Source organism: Pholcus phalangioides, unplaced genomic scaffold (genome assembly GCF_987345545.1).
Source record: "Pholcus phalangioides strain wild (caught in Gottingen) unplaced genomic scaffold, Ppha-v1.0 ptg000015l_1, whole genome shotgun sequence".
Lineage (NCBI taxonomy): Eukaryota > Metazoa > Arthropoda > Arachnida > Araneae > Pholcidae > Pholcus > Pholcus phalangioides.
In genome coordinates this window covers 5,788,463-5,810,476 of record NW_028301608.1, presented here as the reverse complement: position 1 = coordinate 5,810,476, position 22,014 = coordinate 5,788,463, and the positions used below count along the sequence as shown (strand labels likewise).

The following is a 22,014-nucleotide window of genomic DNA, read 5'->3' as shown; positions in this document are numbered from 1 at the left end:
AGTTCATCAAGTCCCCAGACTAGAGCTCTTTCGGCCTCCTCATTGGAAGAGCATCATTATTTTTCATTATCAATATATTTTATTAATTGCCATGATCCTTGTCCAATTGCTCATTATAATAAACGGTTACTCTCATTATAATGCTTATTACACTTATTGCAATATCTTATTACTTTTCGTAATTAGTGACTGTTTTCCAGAAAATGATTTACATCCATTTCCCAATATTGAACTTTGCCAGAATAATTTGAAATCTTAACCGGGATCACACTAAAAAAAAGTTTGATAAAATATCTTCTACAAAACTTTTATACTGTAATTCTGGCCACAGACTTTGGGGGGGGGGGCGGCATGGGGCATCACATGACCACTCCAGTACATATGACTCAGTGGGTGGACGCCCTTACATCTGATTTTTCTAGTAAAACAATTTAAAAATAATTACACTGTAGAAGTTAGATTACTATTTCCCCAGTTATCTTTCAGCTGCTCTAGTTGCGAAGGCCATGAGTGCATCAATTATTATATTTCATTAACATACTATATTCTATTAATTACCACGCAATCCTTGCCTAATTACTCATATTAGATATGCATATCATACCTCATATTCTCTCAGTATATTTATCGCACCATTTTATTTTATTTTTCATAATTATAGATGGTATTCAGCAATAATTTATATCTATTTCTCTATGCTGGAAAAAATTCAAGTTCTAGATTTTTCTTCTCAAATTCTCTGCTCACTTCAAGAAATATCAATAGGTATATATTAATATTATCATTATATAATCACATTATTTCTTAAAATAATTCAAGAAAATAACTTTTTCATAGAACTTTTAAAACTTTTTTTTAAAATTTACATTTCATAAGAAAGAAATATAAGATTTGATTTTTATAGAACACTATCAATTTCACACGTGGGGGGGAAAAAAAGTGATTGTAACAATATAATAATTTCTAGTCATCCTCTTTTTGAGGATAAACCCGTTCGCGCGATACAAACAAGACTAAATTCAACACTAAATATTTCGATCTCACCAACTACAATCCAATAATAATAATAATAATAACAATATCAAAGATAGTAACAATGAAATTCGTCGGTCTTTTCTTTAAAAAAAAACAAACCAACGCGTGTGGCGAAATCCTTAAAATAGACTTACTAAAAACTGCTTCTCTTTTATTTGAAGAAACTTCTTTGAATGACAAAATATTACTTTCCACTGACTATAACGTTCGGAGCTTAACTTCAATTTTGAGTTATTTAATTATAATATTATAGTTTCTTTTTAACAATCCATTTCTTGTCGGGGAATTAATATTTCAACATACCGCGACACCGCATCGAAGATAACGGCGGCAGCACGCTGACGAAATGGACGAGAGAAAAGAGAGATGCACGCACGAGAGAGGCGGATAAAAAAAAAGGATACGGTTCGAAGCCGAACCGTGAGCCAAAGATTTGGCGGGAATATATGTACCATGTGACGATAAAAAATAATAAAATTCATATTTCATAAAAATCCGAATAACTAGTCAGATGGTTCTTGATAGTCAACATATTTTACATGATATACAAATTAAAATATCCAAAATCTGGTTATTTAAACCAGTTCTTTAAAAATATGTTTTCTCCAATAATAAAAAAATTTAACAACTATAATAGAATTTTTGAAATTTGCATAAAAAAACTATTAAAATCGCGATCTTGAAGAACTAGAATTTTTTTTTCAGTAATACATATTTCAATTATGCGACTATATAGACTGGCATTTTTTTTCCAACCAAATGGCCGCAAAAAAGACCAGATCTATAGTTCGTTTCAAGTTAACTTTGCAGTGAAAGGGAAGCTACGAGGGAACCGCATCACACGTTGCTATGACAACGAAAGCCTTTCAACCAATGTATCGATGCGCGATCATGGTAAGGTATACCTGATTCTCGCCAATCTCACTGAGAAAAATCTTTTTTTTTTTTACGTATAATGGTGACCTAATTTAAAATTCTTAAACGAATAAAGATCGATTCAGAACAATATTTTTTCAGTATTTTTTTGCAATCATTCAAAAAATTTAAATATTCTGCATAAATGATCATCGTAAGCCTCCGATATATGGGAACTATATTTTGCTGCGAAGGAATACACTCTCTACCTTTCTCTGCACTGCAAAGTTAACCTGCGTCTGGTCAACACCGGGACACGAACCAACACCTTCTAAAGCTCTAGCTAAAGATGGCGCTGCACGAACCCTGGTTCTCTTGCAAAAGTTGTGCAAAGCCACTGAGCTATAAGTAAACCTTTCCTTATAGCTCAGTGTGCAAAGCGTATTAATCGCATCGAGTTTATGTTACTGGAGGGAGCATCCAGCCACCACGACGGCTTAGACATCAAATGCAAGGAAACCACGTGACTCGGTGAAAAAAAAGTTCGTTTGCTCGTAGAAATGTATAGTTCGGTCTCTAAATATTGCGTTTTAAAGACTAAAGAAAGAAGGAACTCATCTAAAGATGAAAAAAGATTAAATTGTTTATTTCATTAATACTGGAATCATTTCTTTCTCATTAATGCTCGAATAATTTCTTTCATTAATGCTGGAATAACTTTTTTCGTTAATGCTGAAAAATTTCTCTATCATCAATTCTTGAATTTTCCTTCATTAATTCTGGAATTTTCTTTCATTAATGCTGAAATTATTTCTTTTATTAATGCTGGAATTATTTTTTCATTGATTCTGAGATTATATTTCATTAATTCTGGAATTATCTCTTTCATTAATTCTGGAATTATCTCTTTCATTAATTCTGGAATTATCTCTTTCATTAATTCTGGATTTATCTCTTTCATTAATTTTGGATTTATCTCTTTCATTAATTTTGGAATTATCACTTTCATCAATCTGAAAATATCTTTCATTAATGCTGCATCGGAATTATCGCTTCCAATTATTTTGGAATTATCTCTTTCATTAATTTTGGAATTATCTCTTTCATTAATTTTGGAATTATCTCTTTCATTAATTTTGGAATTATATCTTTCATTAATTTTGGAATTATCACTTTCATCAATCTGAAATTATCTTTCATTAATGCTGTATCGGAATTATCGCTTCCAATTATTTTGGAATTATCACTTCAATGCTGAAAGTACCTCTTTCATCGATCTGGAATTATCTCTTCCATTAATTCTATAATTTTTTCTTTGATTAATTTGGAATTATCTCTAATTAATTCTAGAATTTTTCTTTCATTAATTTTTGGAATTATCCCTTTTTCTTAATTCTAGAATTTTTCTTTCATTAATTTTTGGAATTATCCCTTTTTCTTAATTCTGGAATTATTTCTTTCATTAATACTGAAATTATCGCTTTCATTTATTTTGGAACCAAACTTATCTGTTTCATTAAAACTAGAATTTTTCTTTCATTTATTCTGGAATCATCTTTCATTAATTCCGGAATTATCTTTCATTAATTCCGGAATTATCTTTCATTAATTCTGGAATTATCACTTCCATTAATTTTGAAATTGTCAATTTCGTCAATGCTGAAAGTATCTGTTTCATTAATTCTGGAATTATCTTTAATTACGCTCATGAAAGAAATGCCACATGCGACTCATGAAAGGAAAAAATCTAAATTAAAGAAACGGAAATGAATCGATCTGCCTGTTTTTGCTTCAAAAAATGCTTGATTAAAGCTGCAGAATTTCTTCAATGTAATTTATATGGGCCCATAATTAATTTCATAACATCCTAAACTATATGAATTGAGATGCAATTGGATAATATAAGACAATACGGAGACATTAATTCTCATTTTCGTGCTTGAGAAGATATCAGAAGTCAGTTTTAGAGGTTTCTGTTAGCGAAATTAGCGAGTTGGATTTATCCATTATTAAGTCACTCCGCTAATGAAGTAATTTTTTCGGTTCCTATGGCTGACGTTATGCCGAGGTCTGACTGTATAACAAAAAGCCTCATAGATATCGTAATCATCACAATCGTGTCTTTTAGAGACAAGCACAAAATGACCACCACAAAAATCAATTTTAAAAGTACTAATTTCAACAAGGAAATTCGGAAATTTAATGCTGCTTTTGGCCACAATAATTTTGAAAATTTAATGCTCAGTTTTTTCAAAAACTTAAGTTCTTTCATGGATAAAGATTCATGAAAAAATCGAATAGAAAATGATAAACCAGACCAACTTTTGAGTTGGATATGTGTGCTACAATATCTTAAACGTGTCTATATAGTAGAATAATTAACTTCATAAATTCATATATAGTTTGATTTCTTCTTAAATTTCAAATGCGGCTTATAAATTACATTGAAGAAAATCGGAACCGAATTGAAACAGTTTTTGACCCAATAACAAACAGGGTGTTGCCTTGAATTTTAAAGTTTTTCAAGTAACATCTAGAGCCGATCGTGGAGGAAAGAAATACACTCGTTTCCATGATTCTTTAGTCTGGATTTGTTTCCTTTATGAACATCGAAGGAAGTCACCATGTTGGTTACGTTGCATACGTTTCGTGTGTCCCACAACCTCCGCTGAACGAAAAAAAAAATTCACGTAAATTCACGAAAGATTGCGTGGATTTTCGTAATCCGGAAAAAAAATACTCATTCAATTTTTGTTAGAGACAACCCCAAAAGTAAATTTCTATTTTTAACATAATTTGGGATAGTCAAGTTTTGTGAATAGTGTTATTTGATGTGTATTTGCACACGATATTAAAATTTCATACAAGTTTATACATTATATATACATAGAAAAATGTACAAAATGAATATTATGAAAATTTAAAATTTGTCGAAACAGTATATATATGTTTAAATATATGTTTTTTTAATTTTTTAAAGGAAAAAAAAAGTTATATTAAAAGATGAGATGATCACGCGAAAATGCACCAAGAACCTCTTTATCATTAATTTAGGAAACACTCGCCAAGTTTTTTTTCCTGCGTTGAACATTTAAAAATATTTTCTCCAAGTACTTATACATTTTTGCTCTTGCGTGTTGCGCAGAGATGGGGAAAAACTAAATTTGGTTAAAGGAGAAAAATTATATGTATATCTTTCTGATAATACTAAAACTTGTTTACACTCATCTGAGTGTTGTGTGTATGCATAATGAATGCAGCATGTTTCTTAGAAAGGATGAAAATAACGTATAAGCCGTAGCAGTATAATAGTTATGATTTCTCGATACTATCTACACGATGAATAGAACAAAAAAAATCACGATGCTCCTTATGAATATCGTATTATACGGGAGGAAAACAATCATATAAATCGAGGCTTTACGGCTTGGTAAAAACCGTACATCAGCATTAAATTCTACTCTACTACTACTACGACTATCACTTTCATGTAAAATAGCAGCTCAAAGCCTGTAAGTTTTTCTTCCCCCCCCCCTGCTCTTTTCCCACCAGGAATGATGTTTACTGTGTAGTTCTCCGTGATAATACGGAATTATTCAGATTATCCATACATTATAGCAAGAGACGCAAAAGAAATTCCCTTCTGCTGCAGCTGCATGCATTTCTCGTGGAGGCATCGCTTCAACAAGTGAACATACATATGGTGATTCCACATTTCTGTCACCAATAACATTTGTTTGGCATAAGAATATGGATGTCTAATGGTGGCAACAACCCCTACCGTGTTTGAACAAGTCAATTGGTCGCAGTCGCACTATACACACATACATCAAGTTCGCTTCCTTCACTCAGTAGATTATTTTCCGTCCAATTTCAAGAATTGGTCCAATACAGTCCACCCATGTCTAATATTCCTTCGGGGTGGGCAGGCACAGTGGAAATGTTTACACTCACAAAATCATCATACAAACTATTGGAGCATAAAGTAGCATCTCATCTCATTCATGGACGTCTCAATGAGTTCGGTGGGCCAGAAATCAGGGATATTTGGTCCTCTTTTGGCGCAATCAAAAACCAAAAAAATTTTTTTTTGCATCTCACAAATTTTTTAAAATAATTTGGAGGTTCTTATTTGACTCGAGGCCTTGTGCCCGGTCTCTACTAATCCGGGCCACAACTATGGCGGGGGGGGGGGGGGAAGAAGCAGGATGTGCTGATGTCCTGGGTGCTTGGCTAAAGGGGCGCTGAATCCACTTTTCAACCACTCTTTCTATATTAAACGGGGGGGGGGGGCGGCACCAAAATGGGTGATTGCCCTTTCTAACCAAGTTATCTAGTTGCAGTCCTGCTACTGATCTCATTATATTGTTAGACCGCGCAAAGAAACAACAGTTCCGTGCAGTTTAAGAACAGATCGTAGTAGTATTTCTCAAAGTGCGCATCACGACTCCTTCGGCTCTCCCGTATAATTTTGAAGAGTGAAATTACTCTTCAAAATTATTTTTTTGGATTATACTGTTTTTATAAACTAGTTGCTCGAAATGTATTGGTTAGTTGGCAGAAAAATGTCCCGTTTAAAAACTGGGCGACCTTGTAAAAATTGATATCGTAAACTTGCTCTGCCAATCAATCTGAATTTTCAAATCAACTGAATAAGTTATTGATATTTCAAGATGTGTTAGCTTTTAGCAAACCCTATCATTCTGAATTCCAAAAATACCATTTGCTTCAAAATTTTATTACTTCGATAAGTTATAAAAAAGGATCACAAAAAGGATAATACTTAACTTTTTCTGAGAAAAAGTGTGAAAACATTAAAGGACGTAACATCTGTTTAGCGTTATAACGGAGATGGCTATTGTGGACGTTATATTACGGGTTTTTTAAGATATATTCATTGATAATTTCTGCCGTTATGTCGTGGCTCGACATACAGGCAGTAAGCGTGCTATCAAAAATTAAACTGCTAAGAAACACTACTGTACTTACAAGACGGAAAGCCGCTGAATCCGATCAACCAAAACATTTTCTCAAAAACACACAGTACTTATTCACTATTCAACGTCACAGATAGAAGAAACGACTCTGATTTAACTCGACCAGCAATTTCGATAAGAAAAATGAAAATGGGGAAACCTTCGACAAAAATGGCCCCTTTGTGTCTTCCTACCTCTCCCCCCCCCCCATCCCGATCCCATGTTTATTTTCACGTTCTCATTACAAAAATCAAAAAATCGAATACGTCAATGTAGTAAATAGTATTAATTGCGTATGCATTTCCAATGAGGAGAAAATTAGAAGAGAAACATGCAGCCGGCGTCACCTGGATGGAAGAATGACGTGATTGGTCATGCTCAAGGGTCTGTTTCAATTACAAAAAGGTGAGAAAGTCATGCAGATGAAGAGAAAAAAAACACCAAATCAAAACAACTGTTATGCAAGATTCCAACAAATTCGTAAACAAAGATTTTTCGAAGGACATCGATGCTAACGTCCTTTTGTCGGACTTTCGCACATGATCGTGACGCAGAGTAAAAAAGAAAGATGTTTTGATCATTTAAAATAAAAATTGGCGTCATCTAGATGTAATACTTATAAAATGCATGTTATGTTTAGGATGGGCAGGCGCCGATCAGTTCGGCTAGACAATCATCTCGAAAAAAATTAGAAGACAAAATCCTCATCTCATGGCCTACATTGAACAGAGAACAATCAAATAGAAAACATGCGTCATTGCAAATGTTAATTCAAATCGATGTAGAATAACATTATAATGTGACCCAAACAGGAAATCTTAAACAACAAAAACGACATCAACATGTGTCTGAAGTGAAGAAGAAAAACACTGAATAATGAATTAAATTCTTCAATTTATATAAAGAGCGAAAAATAATTTTCCTTTCCTCTCTCTTTCTCTCTCACGCTTCTGCGAGACAGAATTAGTAAACGTAATTAATTTTTTTTATTTTTTTATTTTGCACTTGCCGTTATGAATGCGGTTCATAAGTAAATATAAATATCGATTTATATGGCGAAAACTGATCGTAGCCTCAAGCGAACGCCAGTCATTATAAGCATTAATATTTTTAACTTTCCCACACAAACCTCAATCAAAAACGTTTCAAAATATATATTCTTCACGTAATCAATTCATGAAACAATTAATATTATTTTTTTGGTATAAATAATATTATCAGGATATATGGTAGTGCCATCGCAGAGGCGTATTCACATGGGAGTTTTTAGCGGGTAAGATCGGAGGGACGGAAAATTTCAGGAATGAATGGTCAAGAAAATTAGTTGAATGGAAGGGTGGAGAAATTACATTAAAATAGATTTCACTTATCCTCTTAAATAAACTAATTTACATTTCAAATTTATAATTACAATTAAAATAGCCCACAGGCAGTAAAACGATAAATTTACCTCTGCCTAGAGATGAAGGGACTTGGAAAATGAGCGACCAAAAGACTGATCTAGAGAGCAAGATAACAGATCAGTGAGTGACCACAAGAAAGGCCTAAAAAGTTTGCAAGCATATGAGTGACAAAAACAACGTGCAAGCAAACGAGTGACCAAAACAGTGACCTAGAGAGCAAAGGACCACGTCAGTGAGAGACCAAAAGAGTGACCTAGAAAGTAAGAGATCGGGTCTGTGAGCGATCAAGAAAGTGTGCAAACATGTGAGTGACCAAAAGAGTGGCTTTGATGAATGAGTGGTCAAGAAAATTAGACTAGAATGGGAGAAGGGCAGCAAAACAATAGAACCACCTTTGTCTCCACTGAGGCTTTCCTGCATTGTGTCAAAGACGACATAGTTGAATGAAACACACAAGGCCTTTCTTACGCGTTTTGTGGGGGGGATTGGGGCGGGTGATTTTGCGGTCTTTCACAACAGGTTCCCAACTTCGAGGTGAGAATGCGAGCCGATCTCCCTATTAAAAAGTCTCACCGCAGAGAGCAACAGGCCTACAACGGTAAAATCTTCAAAAATTACACTTCACTCATAGTTCGAAAATGATGTGGTAGATGACAGCACTATAACAAGCATTACGCAGAAACAGGCTTCACATTACGTTCACAACACGGACACGCACATTCGAACATGTACCAATTCGTTAGAAGTTCTGCAGAGGAATATGGACGAGGTACATGTTTGGTTTAGTAGTAGTGGTCCTCCACAACAGCGTTTCTAATCCTGGTCACATAGGCGGAGCCTATAGGGCAGTGGTTCTCAAACTTTTGTCACCCGTGGCTCCCTTGCCCAATTCATGGTTCATTTGTGACTTCCCAGAATTTTTCGGTAGATATTTGCCACATAAGAAAGAACCACTTCAAAGAATTTAAATAGACACATAAATCAATATCTTCAGTTCATTGCGATGCCCCTAGGACCCTGGCGCACACTTTGAGAAACACTGCTGTAGGGGCTGACTCCCTCAGTTCTACTGGAACTGGGATATTCTGGGGGGGGGGGACCACGGGTGAAAATTAATTAAAATGGGAGGCATGACAAGTGACTAGACTGGGGGGGGGGGCACAGAGAGCTGTGAAAAAAATGTAGATGACAAATAAATAAATAAAAATTAATAAAACTTTCAAGGAAAAATATGTCGGGAAAATTGTGAATATTTTCCAGAAGAACTGCCAATAGAACCCGGACCATCTTAAAGCATGGGCACATTCAGGTATGGTGCTCCCCCCTCCCTCTCATATTCATAAGGACCTACATGATGAGATCAGATACTATGCTTTTCGAGAGTAGGCGTGTAAGCTGTTACGGAGCTAAGTGCCTTAAGTACGGAGCCTCCAGAACATCACTTATTGCCCATGATGATGAAACGATATAGGGGAATATATAGAATCCCTTATATAGAATCTCCACAAGAGGGAATCAGAGCTTGACCCTATTTATAAAAAAAATTCACTGTAAATTTAGTTAGAAAATTACTTGAATAAGCAGGAAGGGTCTCGATCCTGGATGAGGAGTATCTGATCCATAATAAGACATGGGAGCCACGAGAAGAAGATAGGTATCCTGAACAATGTCCCGTGGTTCCGAGTTTTGAGGAGGAGGGGGGGGGGGTGGGCACGTAAGATACATGTATTTAGATGTAGAATGAATAACACACGGGCCTATAGAAAAGGCTCTGGGGCCACGGGCCGTACATGGTTTACTCTAAGAGAGGCATCTAATCCGAGCTGAAAGGGCGAAAAAGAGCTTTATCGACCAAAAAAAAACATGAAAAGGGTGCGTCAAAAATAAGTCCCGCACGGGTAGAGATATTTTACTCGAACCACACTTGCGGGGCTGGGTTTTAAATCTGCCCCTCACACGGTATGTACGACACTTTATCTCAGTCTTTATCTGAAGAGATATTAATGTCCCATAAAATTTGACTTCTCCAATGCCTCTTCCGTGGAATAAAGAGGTAAGTTCCCATGATGAGTCTCATGAGTATGCGAAGCGAGGCTCAAAGCCTTCTCCCAATGGTGAGAATATACATCGAGGAAGAGCGAAGACCTTCCCACGAGCAATAAATAAAATCCTTGGGTACGGTTGATGATGTCACATTGACGAAAGTCGGTTGGATCAAGAGCCCGCCAAAACGAAAAAATCTATAAATATCACATCCCAGTGAGTTGCAAGAACAGGAAGAGAAACATCCATTTCTTTTCATTCTGCAACATCCCCCCTTCCTTTCACCGATATTTTTTTTTTTTCAAATATCCTATAGGAGGAAGAGATTTTTCTCGAGGTCTCTTCGAAGGCTACCTTCATTAAATTCTAAAGTGTTGGAAAAAAACACCACAAATATTTTCCAACGGAATGTTTAGAAAAAAAAAATCTGTATAATGCTGAGAGCTACTCTTTATTAGTGTTTTTGAGATTTTTTTGAGTTACACCATTTTATTAATTACTTCCTACCGGTGTATGTAAAAAACTTGGAACATAATCAAGCGTCTTCTTTATCGTGAGAAGTAACAGCCAAATTTTTGTCTGCAGAATCCAAACTATTTTCGAAAAGGAAGCAAAATAGATATGCAACGTCCGATAGAAAAACATTAATACACTCTGCCAAGAAAGAGAGAGAGAGAGAGAAACGTTTCCTCTATCTCTCTCTTTCTATTTTTCATTACCAGATACAAAAATGACCCCCGCATCCACATTGCCATCATTACTTTTTCCATCATGTGATATTATCTAACCTCGAGATGTTTCATTCAATGATGAGGAGTGGCATGTGGAAATTATCGCAATTTATCCTCTACGTCTTGTCGATGGTAATGAAAATGACGTCTTTGAGCATTTTTACATCTTTGGAAAGATACGACGGATATGAAAATTCGTCGAGAAGGGGAATTATGAGCTGACCATTTGACTATAGGTTTCTCTCTCGGAATCCCGCACCTAAAATACAACCGGGAATTTACCGGGATCCCGGAAGGAAAGTAAGGTTGAAACCAAATCGCATTTCTGTAATGCATTAGGCGTGCCTAAGAAATTTCTATCATTAGAAGTATGTATTTTTTAGAAACTGCAATCAATTAATTTTGAATAAAATTAATCGCATTAATGGATAAATTATCAAATTAATGAATTACACGCAGTATATTTAACCCTTTAGGTGGCATTGACTAGATACCTGGTCACACAATCTCGTGTCTCTTATTTTAGCATTGACGAGCAAAGACATTTTATAAAGTTGATTTCTCAATCGAACACGTTTCCCTATATCGCTATCTTTGCACCGGCTGAAAATTGGAAGGAGGCCTACTCCATTAAAAAAGATAAGAAATTTTAATTTTTTTCAGGGGGTTTAATGATTTCTGCTGTGCCGCTTAAAGGATTAACTAGTCATTGAAAGGCTGCTGTAAGTGTTTTTTCGCAAAGCCAATCCTCTTTGTTTCAAGAATAATGAAATGGGTTTTTTTCTTAATAAAAAATACCCAGCTCAAAACTTTGTGAAGGATTGTTCTGAAAATATCGAAAGTACTCCGAAAGGAAAAAAAGCTAGATTTTCCTAAAGAATTTTTTTTTTAAATTACATTATTTCCAACAATATTGTAGAAGGGTTTAATCTGCGATAATTTTAATCAATGAGAATATTATAGTATGCAATAGTTAAGTTATAATAATTTATTAACTGCACCCATTACTAAATAGTATTTTTAGGTTTAAAGTAGGGCTGGTCTGATTAATCGATTAATCGGGGGCCGGTTAATCTATTAATTGTTAATCGCAGTTAAAAATTTTAGTTGAATTAATTGACTCGCGATCAATCCGATTAAAGTTCGATTAAAATTTGAGTAAAAAGTTAATAATGTGACTGGATTAATTAACGAAACTGATTAAATGTCCTATATTATTGTACCAATATATAACATTTTCGATAAGTGGTCATATTTAAAAACCTTTAGATCAATACTTTGATAACATTTTTCGGCATTGGGAAATACGAGTCCATTCAACAAAAAATTGTGATCATTTCAGTTTCAAATTCAGCTTGAGGGGAGTTTCAGACGGCAAGACCAAAATTTATTGTCTCCACTATGAGCAGTAGTTGTTCGTATTCTTGGAATTATCAGTCCCTCTCCTCACAAGCACCATTTGGGAAGAGTTTGCAGGAGAACAAGTAACAGTATGATCAAAATTATAGTTTCGAAATCAGTAACTATAACTTAAAATAATCGATTTAAAAAAAAATCAAAACCACAAGATCCAAATGAAGAAATTCCAGCTTCTAAAACATATGTTCAGCATACGAGTATTCAATTGACTCAAGAGTGGCAACCTTAATTTCTTAGCCTATTCCACTATTTTCCACAGTGGGCGATGGAATGGCCCAGAGGGGGCGATAGAACAAGGTTTCTAGAATATATGCGATAGAAGCTGCGAGTATAACATAGGATCCTATGGGTTCACTTGAGTCGGGGGTTTAACACTAACATCTGAGGTTGTGCCGTCATTTTTCCTGCAAAAATGTGTTAATGCCAAGAACCATATTTTCATCGAAAATTCTATTTTCCTGGACATGTCAAAAAAAAAAAAAAAAAAATTTCTCCCCCTCATACATGCACTTCATATTTATACATACACCACTCCCTTGTCTATCTCTTCATCGGGGGACGCGACGGGCCCCAAGCCCTTATGGGGATAGATGGCCCGCACAAGGACCAGTTAATCTCCGAAAAATTTCTGTTCTGGTTCTGGTTGAGACGGGGGCATGAGAGAGAAAGAGCTTTTTTGCTCTATTTTTCTCGTATTCCGGATTCAAATTTCCCGCATTTTTCTTCATAAATATGGTCAGCCAAGAAAATTATCAAAAATTTAAAAACTTTCTTAAAAAACTTGAAAAATGATCAAGATCCTAGATCTCAATATAGGTGAATAAGTCAGAATATATAAGATAATATTTAGTTAATTGGACACAGTATTTTAACATAATCTTTTTATATAACATTTTAATCACTGTGATGAAACAGGTTTTCCAAGTTTAATTGGAATAAAAGGTATTTAATGCAGTAGTGATGACGACGCATCTGAGTCAATTATACAGTCAGATTGATCTAAATAACAGTTTGTTGATCTGTTTTGAATGCAGTTACTTCCTGCGATGAATCTCATTAAACCAGGCTAATTACGAGCAACATTTTGCTGAGTAAAGCTTTTTCTTTCCTCCTTGTGTACACACACAGCATCATTTGTTATTCTCCCATAAAACTTACGGCACTTTTCATGAAACAAACTTCCGTTTAATTCTCATATTTGCGAGCTTGATCGTCGTTACCATATAGCAACGTGGTTCTCAACCTGTGGGGACGGGGGACGGGGGGGGGGGGAAATCCCAGTAGTCTTGGGATATTCTAAGGGGAAAATCAATTGTAAGAGGAGCCATGAAAGATGATCAAGGAGGCGACAGAGAGCTGTTAAAAAAATTCGGATGAGAAAAATAAATTTTGTTAACTTTTCCCTGTGGCATTGACGAGATATCTCGCCTCTTTAAAAGCCTTTAGTTTTAGCAATGACGAGCCAAGATGATTCGTAAACTAGATTTTTCAATGGAACACTTTTCTCTATCCCCTTACTTTGCATCTGCTGAAAATCTTAAGGAAAGCCAACCTCATAAAAAAGGGGCATTTTCTAGGGGGTTTAGAGGGAAAAATATTTGACAGTTCCAGAATTAGGCAATTATCCGGTTTTTCGGATAAAAAAAGGACGATTGAGTGAAAAGATACTACCGAAATTAACATAGTCAGAAATAGACGACGCTGAAAACCAAAAATAATGTATTTTGGCAAGCTCAATCACCAAAACCGAAACTGTCAGGAAACGGAACAAAAAGCGTCAACCACAACAAAATAAAAAAAAAATGTTAACCGATATTTCACTAATTCTCTATAAATGAGCTTAACTGTCATAAATTTCGTGAAAATAATAACTTGAAACCACAAATTTCTCCCAAAGAAAAGACAATCACATATTCTTATAATATATATTAATTCAGATATTAATACAAATACAACGCCACAACAGGCAAAATGCCCAACGAGGTGGCTGAGAAAAGATGCCCATAAAAATATGGATGTCATATATTTCAAAAATACAGCAATCCAATTAAAAATGCTATTACAAACAATATACATACATGATAAAATATCATACAATTCGCATAAAGAATACTTATGGTTGTCTTATTCTAAGTATGGATAGCTTCTCGATTTACCCCAACATGTTTATCGTATTTCTTTTTAAACGTGTCAATTGTGTTACAATTTACTACCTCCGGGGGTAAGCTATTCCATTTATTAACAACCCTATTACAGAAAAATTCCCCGAGACACGATAGCCTTGCATTATCCCTCACCAATCGATACTGGTGTCCCCTTGTAAAAGCAGTCGATTGGCGGTGTACTAAAAGTTCATGGTCCATCCTATCCATCCCATTGAAAATTTTGAACACTTCGATGATACCTCCCAGACACCTGCGTTCATCCAATGTAAACATATTCAAAAAATGAAGTCTCTCTTCATAACTCAAGCCCCGTGTGCCAATAAGGACACGCGCAGCTCTTCTCTGCACCCCTTCAACCAAATCTATGTCCCTCTGTAGGTATGGTCTCCAAAACCTTACAGCATACTCCAGTCCAGGACGAACTATGCCTCGAAAAAGCGGAAGAATGACTTTAGGAGAACGCGGAGACCTTTTTGAAAATGAGGCCAAGCTTTCTATTCGATTTTTTGACCACCGCTGAACAATGTTCAGAAAACCTAAGCCGCTCGTCAATGAGAATTCCCAAATCGGTGACCCTAGTTGCATCCGGGATAGTGACACCATTCAATGTTTTACGTCAACAGCTGTGGACGCTAGTAAAAACATGTTCTGGCACGCGCCATATGCGCATCAAAATTATTTTTAATCTCCCAATTTCTTAACCAAATTGCACATAATTTTTGCATATGATTACTGGTTACTTGAATAACATGTTTGGGAAGTTTAATCCCCCCCCCCCCTAAAATGTTGAAAAAATCAGACAGTCAATCGACCTGTTTTGAGAACACGTTGGAAAATCAAACCGTTTTATTTTGAGGGCAATCGACCGAGCCCCAGAAGCAGATTTTTTTATTCATGAGCTATCTGTGTTCAAAGACGTTGTACGATGAAAACATATAATAAATAACTAGGAAATAATGAACTTAAGAGAGAGTAAAGACTTTTTTATGTGTATGAATATATAATAAAATACATAACAATGACGTAACTGAAACAACACAACACACAAACTACACACAAGCTGAATACAAGGTATGATCTCCCAAGGACCTATATCCGTCCAGGGCAGATCTATGAAAATAACACCAAAATGTTTTCTCGTGGCAACACATCGTTTTATATGTACATGTGCACACACACACATATTGGTTTGTTCCCACGGTTTTTTAAGTATGTGTTTATTGGTTTATCTTAAAACTTTATATACTATTTATGATCGTATTTTCCACATATGTTTCAATCAGCTTTAAATTTTTTAGGCATTTTTTCATTTTTTGTGAATTTTTGGTCCTAAATAGATAAATTGTTTTTATTACAGTTTTACGAGGAAGAATTATTTGAAATTGGGTCCCGTTATTTCTGATATTTCTTTGAATTTATCTTATTTTAAACCAATCTGTATTTCTGAATAGAAAGAGTAATAGTCTATATATTAAGAGTGCTAAATACTCAAGTTTGTTAATCAAGATGTCTACTGTTGAAATTAATAATGATCACTAATGTAATTTAATGCAGTATGTTTTATTGTTTGTGCCAGTGCTTGGCTACTACTGATGCAGACTATAATAGCGCCGTCTTAAGGACATCATGGGCCCCCGGGCCAAGTTATTTTTCTGAGAGAGGGCAGATATACCCTACCTGGCAAATTCTCGAAAATTTCAACCAGTTCTCATTTTTGTGAGGCCCACTTCTCTTGAGGCTCCCGACCGACGCCAAGTGTTAAGGGGTCATTCAAGTATTACGTCAGCATCGATGGGGGGAGAGAGTTTCCGATTTGCTGACAGGGGGGGGGGGGTTTGGATGATGCTTAGGTCATCAACCACCCATTATGAAATGTTTTTAATGGCATTTTATTCGGTGCTCCAAAACCGGAAAAAACCTTTCAATAGTTATTGGGCGCCTGAACTAACATTCTACCTATTGATAAGTCCCCTACAGAGCCACTTTAATGATCTCTAAATGTTTCACGGATCCTTCGAATGCTCTGGAAATATTTCCGGGTCACTTAAATGCTCTGGAACTGTGCCACGTATCACTCAAGTGATCTGGGGATGTTCCGCGGGTAACTTGAATGATGTAGAACCGCACTGGGGGCTGCTTAAGTGCTCTAAATCTGTGCCACATGTCAGTCAAGGGATCTCTAAATGTGCCACGGATCGTTTAGTTTAAGGGATCTCTAAATGTGCCACGGATCGTTTAGTTTAAGGGATCTCTAAATGTGCCACGGATCGTTTAAGTGTTCTGCAACTGTGTCGCGGGTTACTTAGGTGATCTTTGAATGTGAAAGTCATCTTTGAGGCCTACTTCAGTGATCTGAAAATGTGCCACGGGCCACTTAAATGCTCTGGAATTATGCCACGGGTCATTTAAGCGATTTGCAAATGTGTCGCTTAGCTCATTTTTACAAAATTAGGATTGAAGGGGTCAAACCACATCAGATAACCTTCAGGGCCACATTTGGTCTGCGGATCAAGGTTATATATGGCTTAAACTTAAAGGGTGGAACGCAATGAATTTTTTAAAAGAGAAATTTTGAGTTATTACCCTTTAAATAGAATTGAAATCCACAGAAATCGATTGTAATAACATATAGCCTAAAGGTATTTCTTCCGAAATTTTATTTTTTTTTTTAAATATTTTTTGCATTAAAAAATATATTTTTTCGTCTGGGGGGAGATGCACGAGCCCCCTATGTTCCCCCCCCCTTCCGCGTACATTTCTGATCCCACCAATATGCGTTAGGAGATAGGGGCAGTGATGATGAAATTTTGCTGACAGGGGGAGTTTTGTTGTCTTTTGCTGACAAGAGGGGAGGGGGGTCAAAAGTGGTTAAAAATTTGCTTACGTAATACTTGAACGACCCCTAACATATAAAGGTATTTACTTTCGCAATTTTTGATTAATTTTTTTTTTCATTTTGCATTTAAAAAAATGATTTTGTGATCGTTTGGGGGGGGGCAGGAACCCTTTTATGTCCCCCTCCCCGTGTACAGTCTCTGATCCCACCAATATGTGATAGGGGGCAGAGAGATGACGAAATTTTGCTGACAAGGGGAGAGGGCGTCAAAAATGGCTGAAAAATTGCTGACGTGATACTTGAACGGCCCTAAGACGGTATTGGACTATACCAGGGCTGGACAAATCTAGGTGGCAGAACAATTTTTTAGGCACCGAAAACATTTTTACTCGAAGAAAAAGTTTCAAAATGATACTCTTTCTTCTTTTGATTTTTTCAGGGCATAGTAACCCTCTTTCATGTAGGCAGATATGCTGCTATAAATTCCGTGCATTTTGTGCTGCTCTCAGCCTGCAATTTAGTAACTACGTAAAGGAAATCTGGGATTCATCCAGCCCTGGAATATACCAAGATACAGGGACATAGCAAACAGAATTGTTTTTCGGAGTTAGGCAACTAGTATTATGGGGGGGGGGGGGGTTGATACCTTCTCCTCCTCTTGCTACGACATTGCCGAGATCGACAGCATGACCCACCGGAAAAAAAAACCAACTTAATAGTTTTCACAAAATGGTTAATTATTTACCCATAAAACTTGATTAAGCTGCAAGTAGCTAATAACGGCACGTGGATCGTAGCTCGGCATCAGTAGTCAATCATCAACGTTTTTACGTAAAGACTCTGCAATCAACATAAATCAGTTATCATTGGGGAAAAAAACATAAACGGCGTCGCATTGCATGAAATTATGTAATCGACATGGAAATTATGAAGTTCTAGATAAGACTGACCACTTGTGATGGATACGGTTAATGTAATGAGTGATTCATGGCGAGATGATAAGACTTTTTAAGAGTTAAGCCACGTCGCATTTACGTCCCAAAACTTAGGAAACCAACTTCAGTCGACTATGTACGATCGCGGGGATTGAAATCGAGTCAGCAGCTTACATTGGGAGAGTGGCGCAGTGGTACGATGTTCGTCTACCACCATGAAGGTTGCATTCAAGTCCGCGAGTTAGACTCTGGGGAAGAATGTAGACAATATGTTCTCTCCCTTATCGAGCCTGAGGTGACCACCGGTAGATGGCGCTTTCATTTACAGCCCAACTCATTCGGTAGTAAATTGCTGTATAACTATATGACCGGAGTTGGTTGTGTGCTAAAGTAGTAACTAACATTGCGATCGCAGAAAGCAGTGAAATCTTCAACACGATTCATACATAACATGAAAAACCCAAGTACTTTACATTTTTCACTTTAAAATATGGAAGACCAGTAGAACATGAAACACGTATACTTCTGACGACATAAATATAGCAATACACATTCAGAACTCAAGTGCCGGCATACACCGATTCATTAGAAATTCTGATGAGGAATGTGTGAACGGGGTACATGTACGGCTAAGTAATAGTAGCTTATATTGCGAGCTAGTATGTATATAAAAGGGTTTCACAACAGAGGAAAATATACAGAAGTATACAGGGTGGGCGAAAAGTCCATGACGCATTTTGAAAATAGATGAAAAATCCACCAATGGACTGAAAAAAAGTGCGGTTTGCACGAAAGTTCAAAATATTATTTTGTGCAATTTATTTTAAATTGGTACGCACTAAAAAAATTCTGCATAACACACAAAAAGCGACATAATAGTGTAAATGAGGCCACAGATAAACAACATTGGCAAACATAATTTTTCGAGATCCAGAAATGAGTTGTTTAGCATTTTGGCATGCCTGTTTGCAGCTATAGCTGCTAAGTACAGTGCAATGCTATCTGAAAATATCGCTTGTAGCGCGAGCTTCAAAGAGTTCTCATATTGAAATGAGGAAGTTTTATGTGAAGCAAATCGTAATAAACATTAATTATGAACTGTTTGGGTCGCATTTCATGTTATGCCGCGTTTTCATGATATGTCACCATCGATGAGTGTAGCTGTAAACTATTTTTCATCAAAAAAAAAAAAAAACGCTGTGTCACGATCAGAATTTTATTGCAAATTGCATTTTTTTTTAAAAATTCACTTGGTGATTTTTTTCGATCAAGGAAAGGGACTTCTCTGGATATTATATCGGGGTGAACTCGGAAAGAAAAGTCATTTGATCTCCGCTGGGAATCGAACTGCTACAAACTCGGCAAGTTCAATACCATATACACTACTGGGTAGGAAGAGGACATGGGTTCGATTCCCGGCTAAGACATCAGCTGAGTGTTCTTTCCGAGTTAACCTTTGCATAATATCCATAAAGAAGTCTCTGTCCTTGATGTATTTGGCTGAGAAAAAATCCTGCTAACTCTATCTACCGTCCCACCTGGAGGTCATTTGCTGAAGAAAAGGGCCTCCATTTCAGCGCCTCACGTCACAGTGCGTGGAATAAGGTGAAGGCCATGTCTCCAGTTGTGTATATGGTAGTGCACTTACTCGGATTGCAAGAGGACCTGGATTCGATTCCCGTGGAGACCAGTTGACTTTTCTTTCCGAGTTCACCTCGGCGCAATGCACACAAGAGGTCTCTTTCCTTGATGAATCGGTTGATTGTTTATTAGTTTTTAAACTGTGTCACGGACTTTTCTACCACCCTTTACATTCCCCCAGAGAATGTTATTTCAGAATTGAACCATTATGCAAGAGAGAGAAACTGCAGTAAAATATCCACCACATTGCACGTCAGCTGCAGCAAAAAAAAGAGACAGACAAAGTTTATGACTTTTCACGGAACACGTCGCCGGTGTTCACCGGTACGATTTCAAGGAGACTGTTGACATTAAAACCAGGTGTTCTGAACATTGGGTCTATAAGTAAATACAGCGGCTGACTGGACTATACTATTCAAATTGGGAAAGCGCAAAAAAGTAAGGAGAACGAGCTGGCTTTCATGGCGACGTGTCATAAAAAAATGAACGACGAGTCTACAGAGGACGGCCAATTGCATTCACTCGGTGAATGCTTATTTATTTATTTATTTTTCTCATTCGCTGAACATTACGAACATATTCTCATACACCTCCCCCACACTTCATTTTTCAACGGAAATGCGATATTGACTCAGTGTATTCGAGATTCAGGTCATTGTAACACTTATGGGGAGAACGAAAGCTGATAAAGCAGTTTCCTGAAAAATTATGTAGTCGTAGGTTGAGTTTTTGACATAAAATCGGGAGAAAAATAAAACAGAAACAAAACAATATTAATTTGAATGCATTAGGTTTATAACTGATGATATTCATTAGTTTCATATCTCCCATTCAGGAAGCTGCATTGAGAGATCGGATTTGAAATGGTTACTAACACACACATGGGCATCGGAAATTATTTAGATCCGTGGGTGCTCAGCTTGAGTTTCATAAATTCATTTGTGCTTACACTTCTCTGCAAAATACCGAGGGTTCTCGAGTACTTACAGGACCTCCCGTTTCCGACGCCACTGGTTACTAAAACAAAACTTCAAGTCACGATCTTGATTCTGCGAGAATTCTTTGGAATCAATTCAAGATCAGTCGAGTCGTTTTAGTAGTGTTGGAGGGGCAACATATATAACTGCTGTGTTTTGATGGACGATCTATTTGATGGAGAGAGTAGTGTAATAAGATTTATGGCAGCTTCTTGCTTACAGATTTTTCATTGGAAAAGATCCAAGAGAAAAGAAAAATTGGATTTTATACAAAAGTGGTGTAATTCTGAATGGTTTTAGATTAGGAACACAGAGAAAGATGACGTCACACTCCGCTATTCATACAAAGTTACAGATAACTTATCATGACCTCTTCCCACATCCTGGAGCAGGGCCCCCCTAGGATGGGATCTTTGGCTGTCCACCAAGCCAAACTTTTCACGAGCCCTTCTATAGTGAATATATAGCATGAAAAAACAAAATATGACGAAACAATTGTCCCGGCCCTGTCAGCCCCACCCTTGTGGGACCATGCCTACCATCATGAGCTATTAGCTGAGTTAGGCTTTCCGTTGCACAGTCCCGTTCAGTGTATATATATTCACCAATTTGATGTATCTTATCTGTGTATATTTATGTTATTTGTAATTTGAGAGAGTAAATAATATTTTTCCGACACGGGCCACGCCTTCCGGGGTCATGTGCTTAAATTGCGCAAGCGATAGAGCTTGGCCGTGTTCGGTAAGTAAGTAAAATATATATATATACAAGCATCACACTTTTTTCAAACTTCTAGGAGGGGCTTAGGGCACACCTAGAAGACTCGGAATCGCATAGCGATGCATGGTCGGAAATGCTTTTCTGTTACGGTACACGGAAACCACCAGAAATGAAAGGGCACCATATATATGAATGTGGGGGTCTAATAATAAAAATTTAAATTTAACAGAGGACAAAGATTGATGGCATCGGAGCCTGGAATACTGTGGGTGCTCGAG

General features: G+C 36.6%; 1 protein-coding gene across 3 annotated transcripts in view; it reads right to left on the bottom strand.

Moving 5' to 3' along the window:
- Positions 1 to 22,014, bottom strand: part of LOC149075323 (sodium-dependent phosphate transporter 2-like) — a 74,524-nt gene that overhangs the window by 26,763 nt on the left and 25,747 nt on the right. Inside the window, exon 1 of one of the 3 annotated variants that reach the window (XM_089242685.1) lies at positions 1,170 to 1,418. The exons of the other annotated variants lie outside the window; for them this stretch is intronic. The gene's annotated coding sequence lies outside the window, so the exon portion shown is untranslated. Of the gene's footprint in view, positions 1 to 1,169; positions 1,419 to 22,014 lie in introns of those variants that run through there. 3 annotated transcript variants of the gene reach the window in all.